At 37.9% G+C, this 24,583-nt stretch overlaps 1 long non-coding RNA gene across 1 annotated transcript in view; it reads left to right on the forward strand.

Annotated features, from left to right (window-relative positions):
* Positions 1-8,823: 8,823 nt before the first annotated feature.
* The window catches only part of LOC108300203, a 34,305-nt gene continuing 18,545 nt past the window's right edge, over positions 8,824-24,583 (forward strand). The window contains exon 1 of the long non-coding RNA XR_001823298.2: positions 8,824-11,422. This is a non-coding gene — a long non-coding RNA (uncharacterized LOC108300203). The remainder of the gene's footprint in view (positions 11,423-24,583) is intronic.

Below are 24,583 nucleotides of genomic sequence, written 5' to 3' on the forward strand. Positions count from 1 at the left end.
AGCATTCATATAGTGTATTTAGGTATCAATAAGTTATTACAGCTTTATAGAAAAGTAGTCAGATATAAGTGATGTGGTATTTTAATGGGCTAAATTGTGTCCATCCAAAATTCATATGCTCATGTCCTAACTCTTAGTACTTCAGAATGTGACTGTATTTGGAGACAGAATTGTTATAGAGGTAATTAATTAAAATGAAGTCATTAGGGTGAATCATAATCCAGTTTTACTGATATCCTTATAAGAAAAAGAAATTAGGACAGACACATATAGAAGTAAGACCAGGTGAAGGCACAGAGAGAAGATAGCCATTACAAGCCAAGGAGAGAAGCCTTGGGAGAAACCAACCCTAACTAATCTTGATCTCACACTGCTAGCCTCCAGAATTGCGAGAAAATAACTCAAATTAAAAAAATTTTTTAAGACAGGTTCTCATTCTATCACCCAGGCTGGGGTGCAGCGAATGATGACAACCCACTGCAACCTCCACCTCCCAGGCTCAAGGAATCCTCCCATATAAGCCTCCTGAGTAGCTGAGTAGGTATATTAAGTGTATGCCACCACACCTGGCTAATTTTTTTTTTTTTTTTTTGGTAGAGACTGAGTCTCACCATATTGCCCAGGCTGATTTTGAACTTCCCTTTCAAAGTGCTGGAATTATAGGCCTGAGCCACTGTGCCGGCCAGAAAATAAATAACTGTTGTTTAAGGCACCCAGTCTGTGATATTTTGTTATGGCAGCCCTAGCAAACACAGGCATACTTAGGACCAGAAAAAAAAGACAATTCGAATTTGAATTTCAAAGTTTTAATAATACAATTTACTTGTTTGTTGCTTTTACTACATAATGATCCAATGTGAGATTCCTAACTCAGATTTATGTGAGAAGCATTGAGGGAGAATTTGAACTTAATGAAAATTTGTCACTTAGTCCAGTCAAAACACACATAAATTAGAAGCTGAGGCACATGTAATATTTTGTAATAGTGATGAAATCATTAACACTTATCATTAACACTTATATAGTGTTATAAGTGTTATAACACTTATATAAGGGAGGGAAGATGAGTTAAAGTTGTTAAAGTGTCTTGGGTTAGTGGCTGAGCCACTAAAATTATAAGTAACAGAAGCGAGGTTGCTTCTAACCTATCCAGAGAAGATCACAGACTTAATCCTTCCTAGTCCTACCATAGTTGATTGAACTATCTGCCTACACTGCTTACTGTAAAATGAGCTTGAGTATTGACAGCTTCTCCAAGCCTCCAAGGTGAAGTATTGGCAGCTTCTCCAAGCTTCTCCAAGCACTCCAAGGTGTGGTGGCTCACCTCTGTAATATCAGCACTTTGGGAGGCCAAGGTGGGGGTATTGCTTGAGGCCAGACATTTGAGACCAGCCTGGACAACATACTGAGACCACCATCTCTATAGTCAGTAATATTTTAAATAAAATTATTATTTTTTATAACAACTTCTCTGAAATCAAGGCAATAACCTGAGCTGACAGGAGAAACAAAGATCAACTCTTTGTCACCCAGGTTGGAGTATAGTGGTGCCATCTCAGCTCACTACGACCTCTGCCTTGTTGGGGTTCAAGTGATTCGTGTGCTTCAGCTTCCCAAGTAGCTGGGATTACAGACATGGGCCACTACACCTGGGTAATTTTTGTATTTTTAGTAGAGACGGGATTTCATCATGTTGACCAGGCTGGTCTCAAACTCCTGACCTTAAGTGATCCACCTGCCTTGGCCTCCCAAAGTGCTGGGATTACAGGAATGAGTCACTGTGCTCAGTCATTGTAAGTTATTTTTAATCACTATCATATAAATAAATAAAATTTACAATTCCAGGTCAGCAACTCTTAAATTCTCAAGCCAGTGCTAGAAGAGCACTGTGACCTAAGTTGGCCATCTGTAGAAAAAACAAAGCAAAACAAAAAACACTTGCTTAATCCATCTGTATGACATTCTGGAAAAGGAAAATCTATGGAGACAGTAAAAGGATTCATGGTTGCCAGGAGTTAAGGAGGAAGGAGGGATGAATGGGAGCACAAAGGAGTTTTGAGACAGTGGAACTCCTCTGTGTGATACTATAATGGTAAATACATATCATTATACATTTGTCCAAACCCAAAGAATGCACACAAAGATTGAACTCTAATGTAACTTTGTGCTTTGGATGATAATGATGAGTTGGTGTAGTCTCATCCATTGTGACAAATGTACCTCTTTGGTGTGGGATGTTGATAATAAGAGAGGCTATGCATGTATTGTGACTAAAGGTATATGGAAAATCTCTGTACTTTTTGCTCATTTTGTTGTGAACCTAAAACTGCTCTAAAATATTAGGTCCATGTGGGATAAACAAAACACATTTGATTCATTGTTTTCTGATTGATTCATTCATTCAACAATTCAACCGACATTTATTGACTGCCTACTGTGTCCCAAACATTGTTTTAAAGCTTGGGGTTACCTCAGTAAACAAAACAGGTCAAGCTCCTGTGTTCACGTAGATTATGGGAAAGTCAGATAATAAGTAAATACTTGTAAAATATCAGGTAGTGAAAAGTACTATGAGGAAAATTAAACATCATAAAGGGATGGAGTGCTCTGGGTGATGAAGGACAGAGCTCTTTAGAATAGGCTTTTAGGAAAGGCCTCTCTGAGAGGTTGCCTTTAACAGACACTGGAGAAAAGTGTAATGGGATGAACCATGTAAAGATCTTGGGTTAGAGCAACTAAGGCATAAGATTAGCAACAGAAAAGGCCCTGAGGCTTGGTATCTTTGAGGAAAATCAAGGGGGCCTGTGAGCCTGGGGCTCAGTGAGTGATGGGAGAGTATTAAGAGAGGCTGTTGGAGAGTTGAGCCAGATACCAGAGCACTCAGAGGCTGGCCAGCAGGGTTGCAAACATGGGTTTTATTTTGTTTGTGATAGAAAGTCGTTGGAGGGTTATAGTAAGGTAGAGAGATAAATTATCTGATCTAATTTAGTCAATGGGGACAAGAGTGAAAGCAGGGTGGCTATTAGGAAGCTGTGTATAGGAATCTGTTTGAGCTCCTGATGTCTTATAAATTTGTGCATAGAAATTGATAGGAAGTGAGTTGAACTCAAGATCTATTTTTAAGGTATACCCTAACATGCACATAGATTGAGACTGATAATTATGGATGTTACTGAGGGTTGGTTGAGATAGGTGAATGGTTGTATCATTTATTAAGATGGAGTACACTGGGGAAAGATCAAGTATGGGTACAAAGAATTTGGTTAAGAGTTTGGTTCTGGTTAAGATGGAGCTGCTTATTAGTATGCAAGTGAAGATGTTGAGAAGGCAGTTGGATATTTGGAGTTCAGGAGAGAGGTCAGACCTGAGATGAATATTTGCGAGCCATATTTGCGTGGATCACCCAAGTAGTCAGTGTGTGGGGAGAGCTCAGGCCTGAGCTCTGGCTTTCTCCGATGTTTAGAAGGCCAAGTAAAGGAGACAGAGATGGAGGCACTAGTATGACTAACCTACTAAAAACAATGCAAATTGTAACTGTAATATCAGAATCATTAAAATTTATTGTTATTTTTTGAGATGGAGTTTCACTCTTGTTGCCCAGGCTGGAGTGCAATGAGGTGATCTCAGCTCACCACAACCTCTGCCACAAGGGTTCAAGTGAGTCTCTTGCCTCAAACTCCTGAGTAGTTGGGATTACAGGCATGCGCCACCGTGCCTGGCTAATTTTGAATTTTTAGTAGAGTCAGGGCTTCTCCATGTTGGTCAGTCTGGTCTTGAACTCCTGACCTCAGGTGATCAGCCTCGGCCTCCCAAAGTAGGCATGAGCCATTGCGTCCAGCCATTAAAATTATTAAAACAAGAGCCTGGGACATTCTATGTCTTGGTGTACCCATGAATTAATTTATGCCTGAAAAGACGCCCCCAAATCCTCATTCTTGTCTTTGCTCTATTGAAGGGTATAAATGAGCTACCATTTTTTCCCCAGTCACCAGAGAAACTATGATTTTGAGGTTTAGCCATGGATGAAAGAAATGCCAACATGTGAAAAACTTGTGAATATAAGAATATGCCAAATAAGTGCATTTTTTGGATATGCTAGAATGCCAAGTTGTGAATAAACAAATATGTAAAAATGAAATATTTATTGATTTATTGTGAGTTGCTTTTTCAAAGTTCTAAGCTCTTGTTAGTACTTGCATATCAGTATCACCTGGGAAACTTTATAAAAATACCAATGCCTGGGATCTACGCAGACCAGTTAAATCAGAATTTCTGAAGCATCAACATTTTTTACAACACTCCTCAGGAGATTCTGATATGCATCCAGGGTTTAAAACCACTTGCCTTGCCAGGTGTGGTGGCTCACACCTGTAATCCCAGCACTTTGGGAGGCCAAGGCAGGTGGATCACCTAAAGTCGGGAGTTTAAGACCAGCCTGACCAACGTGGAGAAACCCCATCTCTACTAAAAATACAAAATTAGCCAGGCATGGTGGTGCATGCCTATAATCCCAGCTACTTGGGAGGCTAAGGCAGGAGAATCACTTAAGCCCAGGAGGCGGAGGTTGCAGCGAGCCAAGATGGTGCCATTGCACTCCAGCCTGGGCAACAAGAGCAAAACTCCATCTCAAAAAAAAAGAAAAACACTTGCCTCTATGTATATATCACTTTATGTAGCTGTAATTACTATAATACATGCAATATTGTTTTGATTCTTTTCATATATTTTCTTTTTGCATAATCATAATTGGAGATTTGATAAGTAAAATAATGTTGACACAGTATTATATACAGTACTTAGTCATTGTCCAATAGTTAAGAGTAAGGTTGCATTTAATTTTGGAGGACAGATATAACGCTGCAATTGATTTTGTCACCAGTCATATTGTATTCTTAACCAAAATAACAGAACATGATATGCAGTTCATTATATTCACATTATTTTCTAAACCTTTAAAATGATTTACAATCCCCTGGAGTATTTGGGGAAACAGATTCATCACAACCATACCCAAGTTGAGTGTTAGGTATTTTCTTTTCTAATTTCTAGAGTAATACAGTGTATTAACAAGAGCACTTTTTCTTGCAAACAGTAGAAATCAGCTTGAAGCCTCTTAAAGGAAAAATGAGAATTATTTTCTTATGTGACTAAAAGTCCAGAGGTTATCAGAATTTTGGCAGCGATGGATCCAGGGAATCAAATAATGGTGCAAGATTCAATTTCTCTTTTTCTAGTAGTCAGCCTTGCATTATTCTTGATGAACTTTATTCTTGGGCAAGACCTCATATCCTGCTAGTTTAGACTCTTAATACTCCAGCATAAGGCTGAGATCCATTCTGATTGGCTCAGCCTGAACTAATCATTTTGGCTACATGCCTCTCTTGAACTCTGGTTTGAAATCTCCACATCAGAAGAACATTGATTCAGAACTAGAGGAGAATGATGCTCTAGAGAGGTGCTAGGCAAGCAAAAACCATGTTTACAACATAGATTTGAGATTATATGTAACTTTTCTTTTAGCATGTGTTTATGTTAATGTTCTAACATTATTTTAATACAGTATTTAGGACATTTACATAGCAATATATACCATATTATTTAATTAATTAATTAATTAATTATTTACTGAGACAGGGTCCCTTTTTATCACCCAGGCTGGAGTGCAGTGGGGCAATCTTGTCTCACTGTAACCTCCACCTCTCAGGTTCAAGCAGTTCTCTGCCTCAGCCTTCTGAGTAGCTGGGATTAATGGCACGTGCCACCACAACTGGCTAATTTTTGTATTTTTAGTAAAGACAAGGTTTCACCATATTGACCAGGCTGGTCTGGAACTCCTGAGCTCAAGTAATCTGCCCGCCTTGGCCTCCCAAAGTGTTGGGATTACAGGTGTGAGCCACTGTGCCTGGCCTATTTTAAAAATTCTATTTATTTAAATAAAGAGTCCTATAAAATATTTATAAAGGAAAAATAAGTGATTTTCAGAATAACAACTTTGCTTGTTAAAAATTCTACATATATAAACTTTTTCTTGACATCTGTAGGTCAAGATTTGGCTCAAATGCTTATGTAATTAGTAATGATGGGCACGGGACATAGTGTAGAAAAATAAACATAAAAAAGAAATTAGCATTCAAATTATGAAATTAGACATGTAGAATCTCCAGTTGCACATAGGGTGTTCTATGTGATAGTTATTCTGAACATACTGTGCTCTCACAAATCATGTCTCTTGAATTTTAGGAGTGGGAGAATATTCAGCAGCTACTGAGATATTTCTTTTTAATCTGTTGGTGGTTTATTAAAAAGAGAAACTGTAACTTTAACCAGTACATCATTGTGATTTTAAAGTTTGCAGAACACACCTGTAATCATATATAATTGAAGTTGTATTGGTAAAGAAGAATTATTTATCATTTATTTAAGGTGATGGAGCACAACACTCATGCCTAAAATATTCTTATTCTGAAGGGAAGATGAAAAAGCAATATAGCAATCTCTTGAGAACCAGCTTATCATTTATACAGTACAAGGCACAGGAGTAAAAAGAAAGAGATTATGTTCATTTCTGAAAGCACCACTGATACATTAGAATCCAAAATGTGATAAGGACAAGATTAGATCAAATGTTCTCAACAATAATACTGAAACATTTGGTTACATGAGAAAAAATATTGTATACAGCTTCCTATTTGCTTCTTTCATTTAGTTTTCATCTATTAAAATTAATGTGATGTCTAATAGCTGCATATCACATTCTTAAACATAAGGTATATTTTAATGTGCTATATTAACAAGAATACAGCCTAGGAAAAGGATTTTTTTTTTTAATGTTTTTCTTTTTTTTCCTTTAGGAATGGGATCTCGCTATGTTGCCAGGCTGGAGTGCAGTAACTATTCATAGGAGCGATCCCACTATTGTTCAACACCGGAGTTTTGACCTGCTCCATTTCTGACCTGGGCCAGTTCACCGCTCTTTAGGCAACCTGGTGGTCCCCTGCTCCCAGTAGTTCACCATATTGATGCCAAACTTAGTGTGGACACCTGACTGGCATAGCATACTACAGCCCAGAACTCCTGGTCTCAAGCAATCCTTCTGCCTCAGCCTCCTGAGTAGCTGAGACTACAGGCATGTACCACCCTACACCTGGCTGTTTTTAGTGTTGACAAATTGAGGTCATTTGGCAAGAGAAAGAGTGGAAACACAGCAAGGTGGAGAACATTTGTTATTATGGCAAGGTGTAACATTTTAAGACATGAATCTCTATTAATTACTTATAGATGCTAAGGGCAACTGATAAAATATATGTGCTAAGGATAAATATACAACAAAATAATATATGTATGGATTGATATTCTTAAAAATGGAGGCTAACAGTAATTTGGCTTTTAACTTTTCTTTAACTCATCAAGTTTATTTGTAATTCATAAGATATTAAATTAGTTCAGAGACTGTGTAGAAGTAATACTGGTATTCATCTTTACCTAAGAATGAAGACATTCTTTACACCTAGAATCTTAAAAACATTCTGGGTTTTTGGCTGAGTGCGATGGCTCATGCATGTAATTCTAGTACTTTGGTAGGCTGAGGCAGGAGGATCACTTGAACCCAAGAGTTCAAGACCAGCGTGGGAAAGCCCTTCTCTACAAAAAGTAAAAAAAAGAAAAGAAAAGAGCCTCGCATGGTAGCACATGCCTGTGGTCCCAGCTACTCAGGGGACTGAGGCAGGAGAATTGCTTAAGCCTGGGAGATCAAGGCTGCAGTGAGCTGTGGTTGTGCCATCAGAGTGATACCCTCTCTCAAAAAAAAAAGTTTCTTCAGCTATTGGTTGGATACAGACAAACTTTCCATTACGTGTGAATTTCTGGATCTTCAGGTCTGTCAAATCATGCCTTACCACACATTCTATCCTTATAAATATTCCAATAATAGACATTATAGATGATTTCTACATTTCTATGATTCTAATCTGTATACATTCTTGCAAATTAACCTTTCCTTAATTTAGTCATAAAATAAGAGCTAACACTTAATGTTTTTATATGCCAGTTATTCTTCTAAACACTTTACCTGGATGTTGGTACCATTTTACAAATGGAGAAACTCAGTGGAGGGAAGTTAAGTGTCATCCCTACAAACATATAGCTAGTAAATGAAGTTATTCTGGCTTGGATGTCCAATATTCTGTGACCTCACATGGAGCCTTATCACCTTTAGGGTGGAATTTCTTTTCTTTTCTCTTCTTTTTTTTTTTTGCAATAGCTGAAGTGTCCACCTATAGTTATAGAGCAGTGAAAGGGCTAAGAGATAGTTGAAGCCTTTCTAGGACAACAATTAACGAGCTCTGAAGAAAACACCAGAAACCAGTTTTAAAATTCTGATTAGAATTCCCATAAAGCATGAAATTAGAAATTCCTCAGACTGAGAATCGCTTGAACCTGGGAGGTGGAGGTTGCAGTGAGTCGAGATCACGCCACTGCACTCCAGCCTGGCGACAGAGAAAGACTCTTGTCTCAAAAAAAAAAAAAATTTCCCAGGCTTTAGTGGTCCTCCCACCTCAGCCTCTCAAGTAGCTGGGACTACAGGTGTGCACCACCACACCTAGCTAATTTTTGTATTTTTAGTATAAATGGAGTTTTGCCATGTTGCCCAGGCCAGTCTCAAATTCCTGGGCTCAACAGATTCTCTCGTCTTGGCTTCCCAAAGTGCTGGGATTACAGGCGGGAGCCACAGAAGCTGGCCAGGTATATTTTTATTAACTTATTATTATTTTTGAAAGTAAGTCTCACCGTGTCGCCCAGGCTGGAGTGCGGTGTGCTGATTTCACCTCATTGCAACCTCCATCTCCCAGGTTCAAGCTATTCCCCTGCCTCAGTCTCCTGAGTAGCTGGTTTTATAGGTGCATGCTGCAACCACACCCTGCTACGTTTTTGTATGTTCAATAGAGACAAGGTTTCACCATGTTGGCCAGGGTGATCTTGAAGTCCTGACCTCAGGTGATTCTCCTGCCTCTGCCTCCCAAAGTGCTGGGATTATAGTTGTGAGCCACCGCACCCAGCAATTAACTTATTTTTATCTGTTAAAATCATTATAAACATGATAGAACCATTAGTAAACACAAATGAGAATAAACAGAATTTAAAAATAATCCATAGTCATAGTTCTCTGTATTACAACCACTTTAACATGGATACATCTTTAAAACAAAAATAAGATGAGACATTTAATGTCACATTTCTGCCTAGCTGCTTTTAGGACAAATATTGGAGAACTGGCTACATTAAATCCATACTTTGAAAAGCAGGTTTGGGTAGTTTTAAGGCATATGCAATTCCTAAGAATCCTCAATTTTTGAAAAATTGAATACCTATTTATAAATAGTAATGTTCAACAATACCTTATTTGTAAGTTTTTCAAATCTATACTAGTACTATGTACTGAACTATTATTTCTGTGAATTATTAAGTTGCCTAATACTTTTAGCTTATTCATCCTGAGGACGATTCAGTTTTTAATCATTTCTTTTCTTCCCCTTCCACAGAAAAGAAAAGGAGGTAACTGAGCAAGGCAACAAGCCTCTTGTTTGGCAGCAAGCTTTTAGCAGAAAATTGCTGTCTACACAAGTGGTATCAACTGTCATTACACCTGCTTGCAAATATGAAGACAGGCAAGGGCATGATCAGTCAATCTGGTTATTGACTTCAGGTATCTCACTTCAGAGGTGATTGCAATTTCACCAAGTGTCCCAGCCATGTGTGAAAACTATGTTTTAAGGAACTCTGCGACCAATAATAAGTTACATGAGAACATTGCTTTGAAAGTTTCTGAAGATTCCACAGGCAATGAGAATATGAGCTGTGATTCTAGCCCCCTCAACTAGCATTTGCAACCATTCTTTTAAATTCTATTGTCAAATTTCGAGTATCACATTATAGTTTTTCTAACAGTAGCAAATTACAGAAAAGAAGATCTTACTTTTGACTTTTAAACAGCAATTAAGCATTTGCCTATAAAATTCTAAATTTGCTTCCTTTATGGTAAGGTCTGCTTGGTTGAATTAGCTAAAAACGTGTACTTATTCATATACTGACTTCCAGAACAGTTCAAGGGATCTTTTGCATTATGTACTTGTAGATATATGAGATTTAGAGAAAAAGTAAAAGCTGAGTCAGTCATTATTGCACTCATTTTGTGATTATAAATTTGCTTGGAGGTCTAGGGAGTAAAAGTTTTAATACAATTGATAGCCCAGCTTATTTAAAGAAACAACAGGTCTATGGCTTTGTGCACTAGGCTTAGCATGAAGTTTGCACTGCTTTCTGATGTCAATACTTGTTATTATCTTTGTGATTAAATCCAGTTTCCATTTATCATCCAAACCAGGCAATCAGTAACTTTACATTTCTCTTCCATTACCTTCAAAGGAGTATTTTGTGAATCCTCCATTTACTTATCTACATTTTCAAATGCCCTGATTCACTCCTCAACCTGTCCATATCTCATGAGGGTGAGCACAAAAATAAATAAGGCCAGAAAGAATGGAGGTTTATAATTATACAGTGTATTATACAGTGTATTGACCTTTGGAGTGGTGTTTTCTAAATTATTATTTGTGTGTGTGTGTGTGTGTGTGTGTGTGTGTGTGTGTGTGTGTTTCAATTAAAGATTCAGACAAAGGAAGAATCCTGGACTTGCTTTTCATGTCATCTCCACGAAGATGTTAAGAAGAGCTGCTCTGCACCCATCCTGTTTGTAAAAACAACCTTCCCAGAGGAACCCCAGACCATTATTGTTCTCCCCTGTTCCTGCTGATAATTGATTCAGGAAGCTTTCTTGAAGAATGAGGGGTTCTATTTCATTATTACTACTGCTGAATATGTTACACATGAATTGTAAAAAATTTGAATGCAATAAAATGAATAGCAGTACAACTATAATGAATATAATTTAGGCCTTCAGGGTACAGAATTTGCAGTGCTGCAAACATTCATTTTGAACATCAATGATAATTACATTGTAGCTATAAAAATATAGAAAACGGACTGAAATGACCTTCCTTCTGTAATACTCTGCAAGTTGTTTGATAAAAGGAATTCTATCACTTGTCTGTTTCATATGTCGGGGAAGATGGAGGTAAGGGTGTGGGGAATGGGCGACAATGAGAGGAGGGCAGATGGGAGTGTGGGATGTAGCTCTTTATTTTGTAATTGTGTTATAGTGTATAAGAAATAGTGATGTTAGTAAGCTTCAGCAAGGACCCACCATAAATGTAAGTAGAGGCAGGGACAGAGACGAGGACACTGAAACAAGTTATATGGTCTCAGTAATGGGACAATGCCACTTTGTTCTCTTTTTTTCAGAGAATGCAAGTCAAACAATAAGTGGAAGACTCTCAAGCTTATTCACCCAGATCATGACATGAAGGTCAGTGTGGTGTCTCTCTTCACTTCTTCCCACCTTACAGGGATAGCAGATATCCTTCTGCTTGTGGAAGGATAGACTTATTGCAGGGCTACAGCACAGTGCCTATTGTCATCCTGAGCCACCCTGGCTTCCCCACAGGCCTCCGGAGTTGCATCCTAGGAATGTAGTAAGAGATGACCCAGTGTGGCCAGGTTTTCCTCTCCCACACACCAAATATCCAGTGTGGCCACATTTTCCTCTCCCACACACCAAATATTTCCACAGCTTTGGGTACCACTTTCCTCTGAGCAAATTCTTCCCCACTGTCTTTCAAAATGTTAATTAGAGTTTATCTACTATGTTATCAGCATTACCACTCTTTTGAGCAGGAAAGTCAGATAATTCTTCTTATAAGCTTCAGCTTCCTACTGAGTTGTGTCCTCTCTCCTGGAATGATTGAGGACAGGTGCTGTGCACAGTTAAGTCCCGTTAATGTGTGGCTGCTCCACTCCTCCAGCTGAGACCATTTGTTTGAAGGATATTGCCATCAGTTACAATGGAATCTTGAAACATTTCACTCCAGTATGCTGCAATCTCCTTGAGTACTGGAGGGATTATTTTCTGAAGGCTTTTTTTTTTTTTTTTTTTTTTAAGTTTTACCAATAGGAGGAAGCCTCCCTCAAAATGATCGAGACTCAGCAGGTCCGGCACAGCTAAACTTGATCGTTCTTAGCTGGTGTCTTATTGCTGCTTCTTGCCCAGCTTCCTTTCTGTTTTTTAACCTGGCCTCCTCTTTTATGTTCACTTATTTCATTATTTGAAAGAAAACAGCAGGACCTGGAAACTCTAGTCCAGTTATGCTCCTGGATTCCTGTCTTGCCCTGCGGTCTCTTTTGATCTAAATTTGTTTCTTACTGTTACAAATGTGGTAGCTGAGAAGCCTGCAGAATCTGAAATAAACTAAGGGTTGGTATGAGGATGTATATATTAATATAAGTGTGGGAAGCAAGGTTCATCTTCTATATATTCCGGCCTGATCTCATGTTGGTGACAATTGTAGATATTGCATCCTTGCTTCCCAAACAGAATTTTTATGGCCACAAGGAAGTGTGAGTTCCTACATTTAATTACAACATATGGTGAGTTACAACATGCTCTGCTGCTGGTTTTAAAACACTTGAGAAGTAATTGGGGGATTGTCCATTGGTAGATATTTAATTGCCTCAGGGCTGCAGAAGAGGTGTTGCCACAAGCTGTTTTCACAATGAAAGGCCACCTCTGGGATGCAATAGATTAGGCTGGCTTGCTTTTCTTGGGCAAAGACAACATGAACTCCAGCCTGCCTTCTTAATAAACTGCTCTTTCATCTTTATTTTTTGCTTTCTTGGCTGGCTCTTAAAAGAAAAAGTCAAATTTTAAAAGAAATGGTACTTAAATTGGAAGTTGGCTGCCCACTACACAGGGGGGGCATATGTGGCATTCTATTAATGACCTATCATGTGCATATTTTTTATTTGAATTCCTATAAGTGGCTGCCCTTTTCCTAAATCTCCTTATTTATTCAATTAAAATTTTATCCCCTAAATATACGAGACACTAAGGGTTTTAAGTTTCATCTTTTAAAAAATTATTACATATTTCTTATTGGATATTTAAAATAATATTTTGAGTTTACATTAATATACTATTTTCCATTTGAGCCATGTTGACTTTCTTAAATAATTTCAAGATATAACTTATATCTACATTTGCACTATAATGTGAATTCATGATTTTCAACTCACTTGAAATACTAAATTTTTAATTGAGTTGATTTTTTTTGTAGACTAATTTTATGTGTAATTGAAATGTTTCTTTTATAGATACTTTAGTACATTTTGTTGCCATGGATTCATTTCTCACATCTAATTCCTAACCCTGGAAAAGTAATTTTTAAAAATTAGCACAGAACATTTCTTTTTAGATGAGTCTTAAAACCTTTCCAGTTCCACATTGCTTTCTGTTGAAAGGAGAAGTTGTGTTTTAGAAAGACTCAATTGATCTCCATGATGTCAGCTTCAAAAATCAATCAGCCTAAATAAGGAACTAGAGCTTCATGGAGAAAGGCTAATTTCAAGATTGTGGCAGGGAAGGTACCTGATAAGCCTGGGGTTTTTGTGTGTCAGAAAGTAAGGAAGTGCTCAAACGATGATCAGTGTGCGTCAAAATGACTCAGAAGCCAGCTTGAATGAATTCCAACTGGTATCCCAATTCAAATCTGGGATAATTTCAGCAAGAGTGAGAGGGAGAAATTAATTATAAATAAATGAAATAACAATTCACAGGTCCAAATTCATAATAACTAAATAAAGAAGAAGAAAAAGCTGTTTTTTACAGCAAAATGTTGACTGATAGATAAGACAAATAGATAAAAGTAGAGTTAGAAAATTACCATTTTGTACCCATCACAGTGTAACTGATTCTGGCTAGAATGATCAATAAATGCCAGATCTAGCAGAAGGAATTTTGATGAAGAACAAGTTATATACCCAGTCTCAAAATACAACTCCACAAGTTAATTAATAATTATGAGGGAAAATAGTGTAGAAGTGGAAAAACATCTTACTTAACCAAGTAGATCAACACTGATATCATCAACAAGAAGCAAAGGAACACCAAGTACCTCTCTATGTGATAACACAAGCAAGACACAATATCGCTCATGTAGTAATCCAACCAAAAATGGATTATCTCTGTCTAATCATAAGGAGGCAGCAGAGAAACCCAAATCTTAATAGATATAATCTATGAAATAACTGACCTGTATTAATTATAAATGCCAATGGCACAAAAGACAAAAAAATATTGAGAAGCTGCTTTAAATTAAATGAGTCTAAAGAGACAGGACAACTAAATGCAATATGTAATCCTAGGCAGTATCCTGAACTGGACCAAGATTCTTTAAATAATATTTTGGGAAAAATTAAGGAAATTAAAATGAACTTCAAACTATTCTATCAATGTTAAATGTCCTGAGTTTTAAAAATATTTGATAATTATACATTTAATAATTATACTGTAGTCATGTTAAGGGAAAAAATTTGTTCTTATGTAATATAAACTGAAATATTAAAGGATAAAGAGGCATGATATGTGCACCTACTCATATAGTTTAGAAAAAAATGTGTATTTTTTAAATGTGTAATATATTTAAATAGACATAGATGAGACAAAGCAAATGCTAAAACTTGAAAAATCTGAGTAAAGACTTTCTCTATTTAAGTGTTCTTTGTACTGTTCTGGCAATGTTTCTGTAAGTTTGAAATGACTTCAAACACAAAAATAAAAATAGGAGACAACCAGCCGAATTACTTTTGTGAATGCTTAATATAGCCTAATTACTCTGAAAAACAAAAAGGTATTAAGAGATATAGAACAACCCATTAGAACTTTAAAATCTATGTGCTGTCCAAACAAGACGAAAGAAAAGAAAGAAAGAAAGAAAGAGAAAGAAAGAAAGAAAGAAAGAAAGAAAGAAAGAAAGAAAGAAAGAAAGGAAGAAACCTTTAAATCTCGTTGAGAATAGTATGTTAGCATATAAAACAATTAAACGAATTAATCTTTGGTTTTTTTTTTTTTTTTTTNCAGAGTCTCACTCTTGTTGCCCAGGCTGGAGTGCAATGGTGAGATCTCGGCTCACTGCAACCTCTGCCTCCTGGGGTTCAAGCAAGTATACTGCCTCAGCCTCCTGAGTAGCTGGGATTACAGGCATGCACCACCATGCCCAGCTAATTTTTATTTTTAGTAGAGACGAGGTTTCTCCATGTTGGTCAGGCTGTTCTCAAACTTCCGACCTCAGGTGATCCACCCACTTCGGTCTCCCAAAGTGCTGGGATTACAAGCATGAGCCACCACACCCGGCGTTTTTTTTTTCTTTTAGACAGTATCTTGCTCTGTTGCTCAGGTTGAGGTACAGTGGTGTGATCTTGGCTCACTGCATCCACCATCTCGCATGAAGCAATTCTCCTGCCTCAGCCTTCCCAGTAGCTAGGATTACAGGGGCCATTCCACTGCACCTGGCTAATTAAATGAATGATTTTTAAGTAATAAATCAGTTATTTATTACTGTTTATTCATACAAGTTATGGAATAAACCTATGCAAGTTAGGAATGTATTTATTTATCCTAACTTTCTAACTTTCTTTGTGAAGTCATGTAGGCTCAATTTATTATCTGGACTTTACCCCCACCCACCCCTCATTTGTCCATGTAATAGAAAAGCATTGCCCTAGGATTCAGGATATGTAGTGCCTTGCTCATCTCTGTCATTTAAGAGCTGTTTGACTTTGCCAAGTCACTTGACTTCTGTGGACTCAGTTTCTTCACCTGTGAAATAAGAAAGATGAACTCAAAAATCTTTGAGTCCTTTCAACTTTAAAGACCTACAATGCCACATGGGATGAAAACCATAAGAGCTAATGAAAATAGCTATATATGTTAAATTTCCTTTGGTGATTTATGGTTAGGATGCATAAGCAGATGGTCAGACTTCTATGGAAGCTAGACACTTTGATGGTAAAATCACTTTATATTCCAGTGCTACTTTTATTTCCTCAAGTGTTTCCGTGACTTTAATATGATTTGACATTCTAGCAAAGCTGCTGTGACATAAGTAGGGCATATATCATCAACTTCATTTTTCAAAAAACAAAACTGAGGCACTGAGAGATTACTTACCTTTATGTCTTTTTTTTTTTTTTGAGACAGAGTCTTGCTCTGTCACCCAGGCTGGAGTGCAGTGATAGTATCTTGGCTCACTGCAACCTCCGCTTCTGGGTTCAAGCAATTCTTCTGTCTCAGCCTCCTGAATAGCTGGAACTTCAGGCATGCACCACCATACCAGGCTAATTTTTGTATTTTTAGTAGAGATGGTGTTTCACCATATTGTTCAGGCTGGTCTTGAATTCCAGACCTCAGGTGATTCACCGGCCTTGGCCTCCCAAAGTGCTGGGATTACAGGCAGAGCCACCGCACCCAGCCTCTGACTTTTTTTGGGGCCCCTTTAAAATAGTATTTAGTTGAGGCCTGGCTACCTTTATGTGTTTAAACAAATTAATATTTGTTTCTTGATCTATCAACTCAGAAATCTGGATTCATCATCCCGTAAAACAAGAAAACTAATGCCCGACATACTCCTCCTGTCTCTCTTCTATGTGCATTTCCCAACTTTTTACATTGTCAATATTTCTGTCAGTTGGGTTCTGTTCTCAATGGCTGATTATTCTGTTCTTTGCCAATAGGTTGATTAATGTACTTTTTTAAGTAAAAAGATTTTGCACTATTATAATGTGAATATTATAAGGCATAAGTAGCATGATTGGACCCATAAAGAAGGAGATATATAACTGTGTGTTAATAAACCTGTACTCATTAAGGAAAAAATGCTAAGGGCAGCCAGAGAGAAAGGTTGGTAACCCACAAAGGGAAGCCCATCAGACTCACAGTGGATCTCTTGGCAGAAACCCTACAAGTCAGAAGAGAGTGGGGACCAATATTCAGCATCCTTAAAGAGAAGAATTTTTGGGAACTGGGTGCAGTGGCTCATGCCTGTAATCCCAGCACTTTGGGAGGCTGAGGCAGGTGGACCACAAGGTCAGGAGCTTGAGACCATCCTGGCCAACATGGTGAAATCCTGTCTCTACTAAAAATACAAAAAAATTAGCTGGGCATGGTGGTGCATGCCTGTAGTCCCAGCTACTTGGGAGGCTTAGGCAGATAATTGCTTGAACCCAGGAGGCAGAGATTGCAGTGAGCCAAGATCGTGCCATTTCACTATAGCTTGGGTGACAGTGTGAGACTCCATCTCAAAAAAAAAAAAGAATTTTCAACCCAGAATTTCATATCCATCCAAACTAAGCTTCATAAGCAAAGGAGAAGTAAAATCCTTTACGGATAAGCAACTGCTAAGCAAGTTCTTAACGACCTACAAAGAGACTTAAACTCCCACACAATAATAGTGGAAGACTTTAACACCCCACTGTCAATATTAGATCAATGAGACAGAAAATTAACAAGGATATCCAGGACTTGAACTCAGATCTGGACCAAGCAGACTAATAGACATCTTCAGAACTCTTCACCCCAAAATCCACAGAATATACACTCTTCTCATCACCACATCACACTTATTCTAAAATTGACCACATAATTAGAAGTAAAACACTCCTCAGCAAATGCAAAAGAATGGAAATCATAACAAACAGTCTCTCAGACCACAGTGCAATCAAATTAGAACTCAGGATTAAGAAACTCACTAAAAACTTCACAACTACATGGAAACTGAACAACTTGCTCCTGAATGACTACTGAATAAATAATGAAATGAAGGCAGAAATAAAGATGTTTTTTTAAACCAATGAGAATGAAGATACAACATACCAGAATCTCTGGGAGACATTTTAAAAGGTGTGTAGAGGGAAATTTATAGCACTAAATGCCCACAAAAGAAATGAGGAAAGATCTAAAATTGACACCTTAATATCACCATTAAAAGAACTAGAGGAGCAAAATCAAAAAATTCAAAAGCTAGCAGAAGACAAGAAATAACTAAGATCAGAGTAGAACTGAAGGAGACAGAGATACAAAAAAGCCCTTCAAAAAATCAATGAATCCAGGAACTGGTTTTTTGAAAAGATCAACACAATAGACCACTAGCAAGACTAATAAAGAAGAAAAGAGAGAAGAATCAAATAGATGCAATAAAAAATGATAAAGGTGATATCACCACTGATCCCACAGAAATACAAACTACCATCAGAGAATACTATAAACACCTCTATGCAAATAAGCCAGTAAATCTAGAAGAAATTGATAAATTCCTGGACACTTGCACTCTCCCAAGACTAAACCAAGAAGAAGTTGAATCCCTGAATAGATCAGTAACAAGGTCTGAAATTGAGGCAGCAATTAATAGCCTATAACCAAAAAAAGTCCAGGACCAGACGGGTTCACAGCCAAATTCTACCAGAGGTACAAAGAGGAGCTGGTACCATTCCTTCTGAAACTATTCCAAATTATAGAAAAAGGAAATTCCCCTTAACTCATTTTATGAGACCAACATCATCCCGATACGAAAACCTAGCAGAGACACAACTAAAAAAGAAAGTTTCAGGTCAATATCCATGATGATCATCCATGTGAAAATCCTCAATAAAATACTGGCAAACCAAATACAATAGCACATCAAAAAGCTTATGCATCACAATCTAGTTGGCTTCATCCCTGGGATGCAAGGCTAGTTCAACATATGCAAATCAATAAACATAATCCATCACATAAACAGAACCAAAGACAAAAACCACATGATTATCTCAATAGATGCAGAGAAGGCCTTCACCAAAATTCAGCAGCCCTTTATGTTAAAAACTCACAATCAACTAGGGATTGATGGAACGTATCTCAAAATAATAAGAACTATTTATGACAAACCTACAGCCAATATCATACTGAATGGCAAAAACCAGAAGCATTCCCTTTGAAAATCAGCACAAGACAAGGATGCCCTCTCTCACCACTCCTGTTCAACATAGTACTGGAAGTTCTGGCCAGGGCAATCAGGCAAGAAAAAGAAAGAGTATTCAGTTAGGAAAAGAGGAAGTTAAATTGTCTCTATTTGCAGACGACATGATTGTATATTTGAAGACCCCATGGCCTCAGCCCAAAATCTCCGTAAGCTGATAAGCAACTTCAGCAAAGCCTCAGGATATAAAATCAGTGGGCAAAAATCACAAGCATTCCTATACACCCATAACAGACAAACAGAGAGCCAAATCATGAGTGAACTACCATTCACAATTGCTACAAATACTTAGGAATGCAACTAACAAGGGATGTGAAGGACCTCTTCAAGGAGAATTACAAACCACTGCTCAAGGAAATAAGAGAGGACACAGATGGAAAAACAATATTGTGAAAATGGCCATACTGCCCAAAGAATTTATAGATTCAGTGCTATCCCCATCAAGCTACCATTGACTTCACATAATTCGAAATAACCACCTTAAGTTTCATATGGAACCCAAAAAGAACCCACATAAACAAAACAATCCTAAGCAAAAACAAACAAAAAACAAAACAAAACAAAAAAACAAAGTGAAGCTGGAAGCATCATGCTACCTGACTTCAAACTATAATGCAAGGCTACAGTAATCAAATAAGCATTAAAAAAAAGAATTTTCAACTCAGAATTCAACATCCTTAAAGAAAAGAATTTTCAACCCAGAATTTCTGGTACCAAAACAGAGATATAGACCAATGGAACAGAACAGTGGCCTCAGAAGTAGTGCCACGCATCTACAACCATCTGATCTTTGACAAACCTGAAAAAAACAAGCAATGGGGAAAGAATTCCCTATTTAATAAATGGCACAGGGAAAACTGGCTAGCCATATGCAGAAAGCTGAAATTGGATCCCTTCCTTACACCTTATAAAAAAATTAACTCCAGATGGATTTAAGATTTAAATGTAAGACCTAACACCATAAAAACCCGAGAAGAAAACCTAGGCAATACCATTCAGGACATAGGCATGGGCAAGGACTTCATGACTAAAACACCAAAAGCAATGTCAACAAAAGACAAAATAGACAAATGGGATCTAATTAAACTTCAGAGATTCTGCACAGCAAAAGAAACTATCATTAGAGTGAACTGGCAACCAGCAAAATAGGAAAAAACTTTTGCAATCTACCCATCTGACAAAGGGCTAATATCCAGAATCTAACAAGAACTTAAACAAATTTACAAGAAAAAAATAACTCCATCAAAAAGTGGGTGAAGGATATGAACAGACGCTTTTCAAAAGAAGACATTTATGCAGCCAACAAACATATGAAAAAGAGCTCACCATCACTTGTCACTAGAGAAATGCAAATCAAAACCACATTGAGATACCAGTTAGAATGGCGATCATTAAAAATGTCAGGAGACAACAGATGCTAGAGAGGATGTGGAGAAACAGGAATGCTTTTACACTGTTGGTGGGAGTGTAAATTAGTTCAACCATTGTGGAAGACAGTGTGGAGATTCCTCGGGGATCTAGATCTAGAAATACCATTTGACCCAGCAATCTCATTACTGGGTATAAACCCAAAGGATTATAAATCATTCTGTTATAAAGACACATGCACACGTATGTTTACTGCGGCACTGTTCACAATAGCAAATACTTGGAACCAACCCAAATGCCCATCAATGATATACTGGATAAAGAAAATGTCACACATATACACCATGGAATAATATGCAGCCATAAAAAGGCTGAGTTTATGTCCTTTGCAGGGACATGGATGAAACTGGAAACCATCATTCTCAGCAAACTGACACAAGAACAGAAAACCAAATATCGCATGTTCACACATGGACACAGGGAGGGGAACATCACACACTGGGGCCTGTTGTGGGGTGGGGGGCTAGATGAGGTATAGCAGGGGGATGGGGGTAGTGGGCTAGGGGAGGGATAGAATTAGAAGAAATACCTAATGTAGATGATGGGTTGATGGATGCAGCAAACCACCATGGCAAGTGTATGCTTATGTAACAAACCTGCAACGTTCTACGCCTGTATCCTAGAACTTAAAGTATATATATATGTATGTGTATATATATATATAAAACCTGTACTAGTTGAAGTGTCAAGGTCAAATGGATTCTCTTCTTCAATTTATGTAAATATTACACAACATTATGGGTTTTTTAAATATTTATACCATGATTTCTTTACACATCTTTTCAAGAATTTGAATTTCTAATTCACTTTTTTTGTGGGCAGAATTATAATATGCCTCTAGCTTTCATCTTGTCAAAGATTATCCAGTTTGTAATAAGAATATTTCCTACTTGAATATTTCTATTTGCAACTTATTCTTCAAAGCCCTTTGATTTCTTATTACTGTTTGGACTGTGGATTTTCTACGCTTGCTGGACAGCTCTCATCCAATAATATTTTTCCTAGATTTCTAGGTCAAGTTTACTTTTTTATCGGCTGCCATGATCTTCTTTGTCTTGGGTACTTTTAATTTTTCCTCTGGTACATCCTCAAATAATTGTTTTTCTCAGAAAGTATGCCTGGGAGTTAAGAAAATAAATTCATCTGTCCATAATTCTAGTTTCAAGAGAACTTTCCCTCAGAACGATTAAAGCATTTTCTATGATCCTCTAGCAACCAATTTTGCTGGGAAGGGATTGGCACCAGTCAGATTCTGATCTCTTTAGAGATAATTTGTTTCTTTTCTCACAAAGTTTTTAGGCTTTATGTTTTGACATGGAAAAAGGTGACTAGGTGTACATTTTTAAAAAATTGTGTATTGTTTGGTGATCTCTTTATGCTAAATTGCTTAGTCAACTAAAACAGAGAGGCACCAATTATGGGCCAAGTACCCATAACAGGGGTCTTGGCCCTTTATAGGCAGGTTGTTTGACTTCTTTAGAGAATACGATTTTGGTTTTAGTTTAAACAAGGGTATACATCACCTTTGTGTGTAGATGAGGGAGTACAGAATGGGGTGAAGGTGGACTTGCACAGCTTTACTGTAAGCGTGAAACCCGTACCCTTGATTTCTGTCTCACTTTCCCCTGGCATTCTTGCCAGTTTCAAGCTTTGAACTTGCAACTTTCTTCTGTTTAATTTCTTGGCTGTGGATTCTCTGGCTTCAATTTATAACAACAAAATCTAACTTTTATTAAGCAGCATTCTAGGAATTGTCCTAAGTGCTTATATTGTGATTAACTTGGCCAATTATCACAGAAACCCTATGAGGTAGCTACAGTCGACTCTATGTATATACAGGGAATTGGTTCCAGGAACCCCACGTCTGCCAAAATCTGTGCATACTCAAGTTTGGCAAATTGGTCCCTCAGGAAATGGCATATACAAAAAGCCTTTATTGTAGGCCAGTTTCGCATTCCACAAATACTGTATTTTTGATCTACCTTTGTTGAAAATCAATCCACATGAAAGTGGACCCATGCAGTTCAAATGCATGTTGTTTAAGGGTCAACCGTCCTATAATTATCCTCATTTTATAATGAGGAAACACAGTTGCTCAAAGTCATACAGGTTATAACCAGCAGAGCTGACATTTGCATCCAGGCAGTCTGTGATCCCATCCTGCAACTATCTTGGAGAAATATATAGAAATCTGTAATTCCTTAATCCTGGGATTTATTATGAACTTATTCTCTTTTATATGCATATATTTAAAATCAGCATTTCATCAGAATGTGAGGTTGAGGGTCCAAGAAGGAAAGTCATGGTGTTCTGTCTGTAACAGTTAATTAAAATTTACCCATAATTTCTTTTTTTTTTTTTTTTTTTTTTTGGGACGGAGTTTCGCTCTTGTTACCCAGGCTGGAGTGCAATGGCGCGATCTCGGCTCACCGCAACCTCCGCCTCCTGGGTTCAGGCAATTCTCCTGCCTCAGCCTCCTGAGTAGCTGGGATTACAGGCACGCACCACCATGCCCAGCTAATTTTTTTGTATTTTTAGTAGAGACGGGGTTTCACCATGTTGACCAGGTTGGTCTCGATCTCTTGACCTCGTGATCCATCCGCCTTGGCCTCCCAAAGTGCTGGGATTACAGGCTTGAGCCACCGCGCCCGGCCCATAATTTCTGAGTGCCAAATTTACCAAGGCCAAATCCAAGTCTAGGCAGTTGCTAAGGCTGTGAGTTTACGCAGCATAATGACCAACAATGAGTAGTCAGAGGCTTACTTTTAAAGATCTAAGACTGCTGTAGAAGAAGCTCTCACTGATAGAACTTAAAGATGCAGGTTCCATCTAAAAAACACTCCCTCTGCCCCCATCTCCATCCATGCTTATTTCTCTAATTGGACAGGTCTAGGTAGGGCTGGTAGGTAGAAGGAGGCAGACAACCGAAGGAAAGCAGCACTAAAGCTAAAAGAAGGAGAGAGAGAAGAATGAAATTTGTATGGGAATCTAGGCTTGACTCCTGCTTCCTGCTAATTACCAGAAGTCTATAATGAGTCATGTGTTGTTATAGGTGTTCTGTGTATATCATTCGATTGATTTTTCATAATGACCCTGTAGCAAAAGTATAGCAAAGGTATTATGCCGATTTTATAGATGAGGACATTAAGGCTCAGAGACATTAAATAATTTACCCAAGGTTACAAAGGTAGTATGTTCATCTGACTTTAAAACCCATGCCAATTCCCCTCTGCCATGATGCCTTTTGACTCCCTATGGCAGCATTTGGAATGGAGCTGGTATTTGTGCATGCTCACCCTCCCTTTCTTTCTCTCAGTACACTCATATACTCATAGACGCACACACACACACACACATGCAAAGAAACACATGAATTAACTAATTGAACCAGTATTTCTTGAGCAGTATACATACTAGGTATTTGGTAGAGTCTACACTGTCTTCTGTGAGTCAAATCATGCCTTTCAAGCACACAGTAATGAAACTTTCTAAGGGTTGGGGATAGAGGGAAAGTGTGTGGAATCGGTATTCAAATAGGTGGCTTCTTAACGATCAGGACTAGAATTCTTGCACGAGTTCTTTGCAGAAGAGCAACTTTTTCTAATTTGCACTGGGCCTGCAATTCTGACTCTGAAGCTCAGTTCTCTTGAGGTGAGATATTTTGCCGTATTAAGAAGCAAAGCACTTTCTTAGGAGTCCTTATCACCTTATTGTGAATTAACTTGATGAATTTTCTCAAAATGATAGTGTAATAGATCACAAAATGGTCACAAATTACTTATAACCCTCACAATGGGTATGAGTGGGATTGCATACAGGGATATAAGTATGGTCACAAATTACTTATATCCCTTTGCAGTGGGATTTTTGCCAGGCCACCTATCAAAGGTTGAGTTTATTTCTTATCCTTTAATCCTGGGCTTGGCTGGGTAACTTGCTTTGGCCAATGGAACATTGAAAAATATGGTGCAGACTGGACATGGTGATGCATACCGGTAGTCCCAGCTACTTAGGAGGCTGAGGCGGGAACATCCCTTGAGCCCAGGAGCTTGAAGCCAGCCTGGGCAACAAGCTGGACAGACACAGTATCTGGAAAAAAAATGTGCAGAGGCTTGAAAGGGGCTTGCATATAGGGTTTACCTCCTCCTGCTGCTGAGAATGTTTTTGCCACCATGTAAAAGACTCTTTGAGGATAA

Source organism: Cebus imitator, unplaced genomic scaffold (assembly GCF_001604975.1).
Source record: "Cebus imitator isolate Cc_AM_T3 unplaced genomic scaffold, Cebus_imitator-1.0 Scaffold25, whole genome shotgun sequence".
Classification (NCBI taxonomy): Eukaryota; Metazoa; Chordata; class Mammalia; order Primates; family Cebidae; genus Cebus; species Cebus imitator.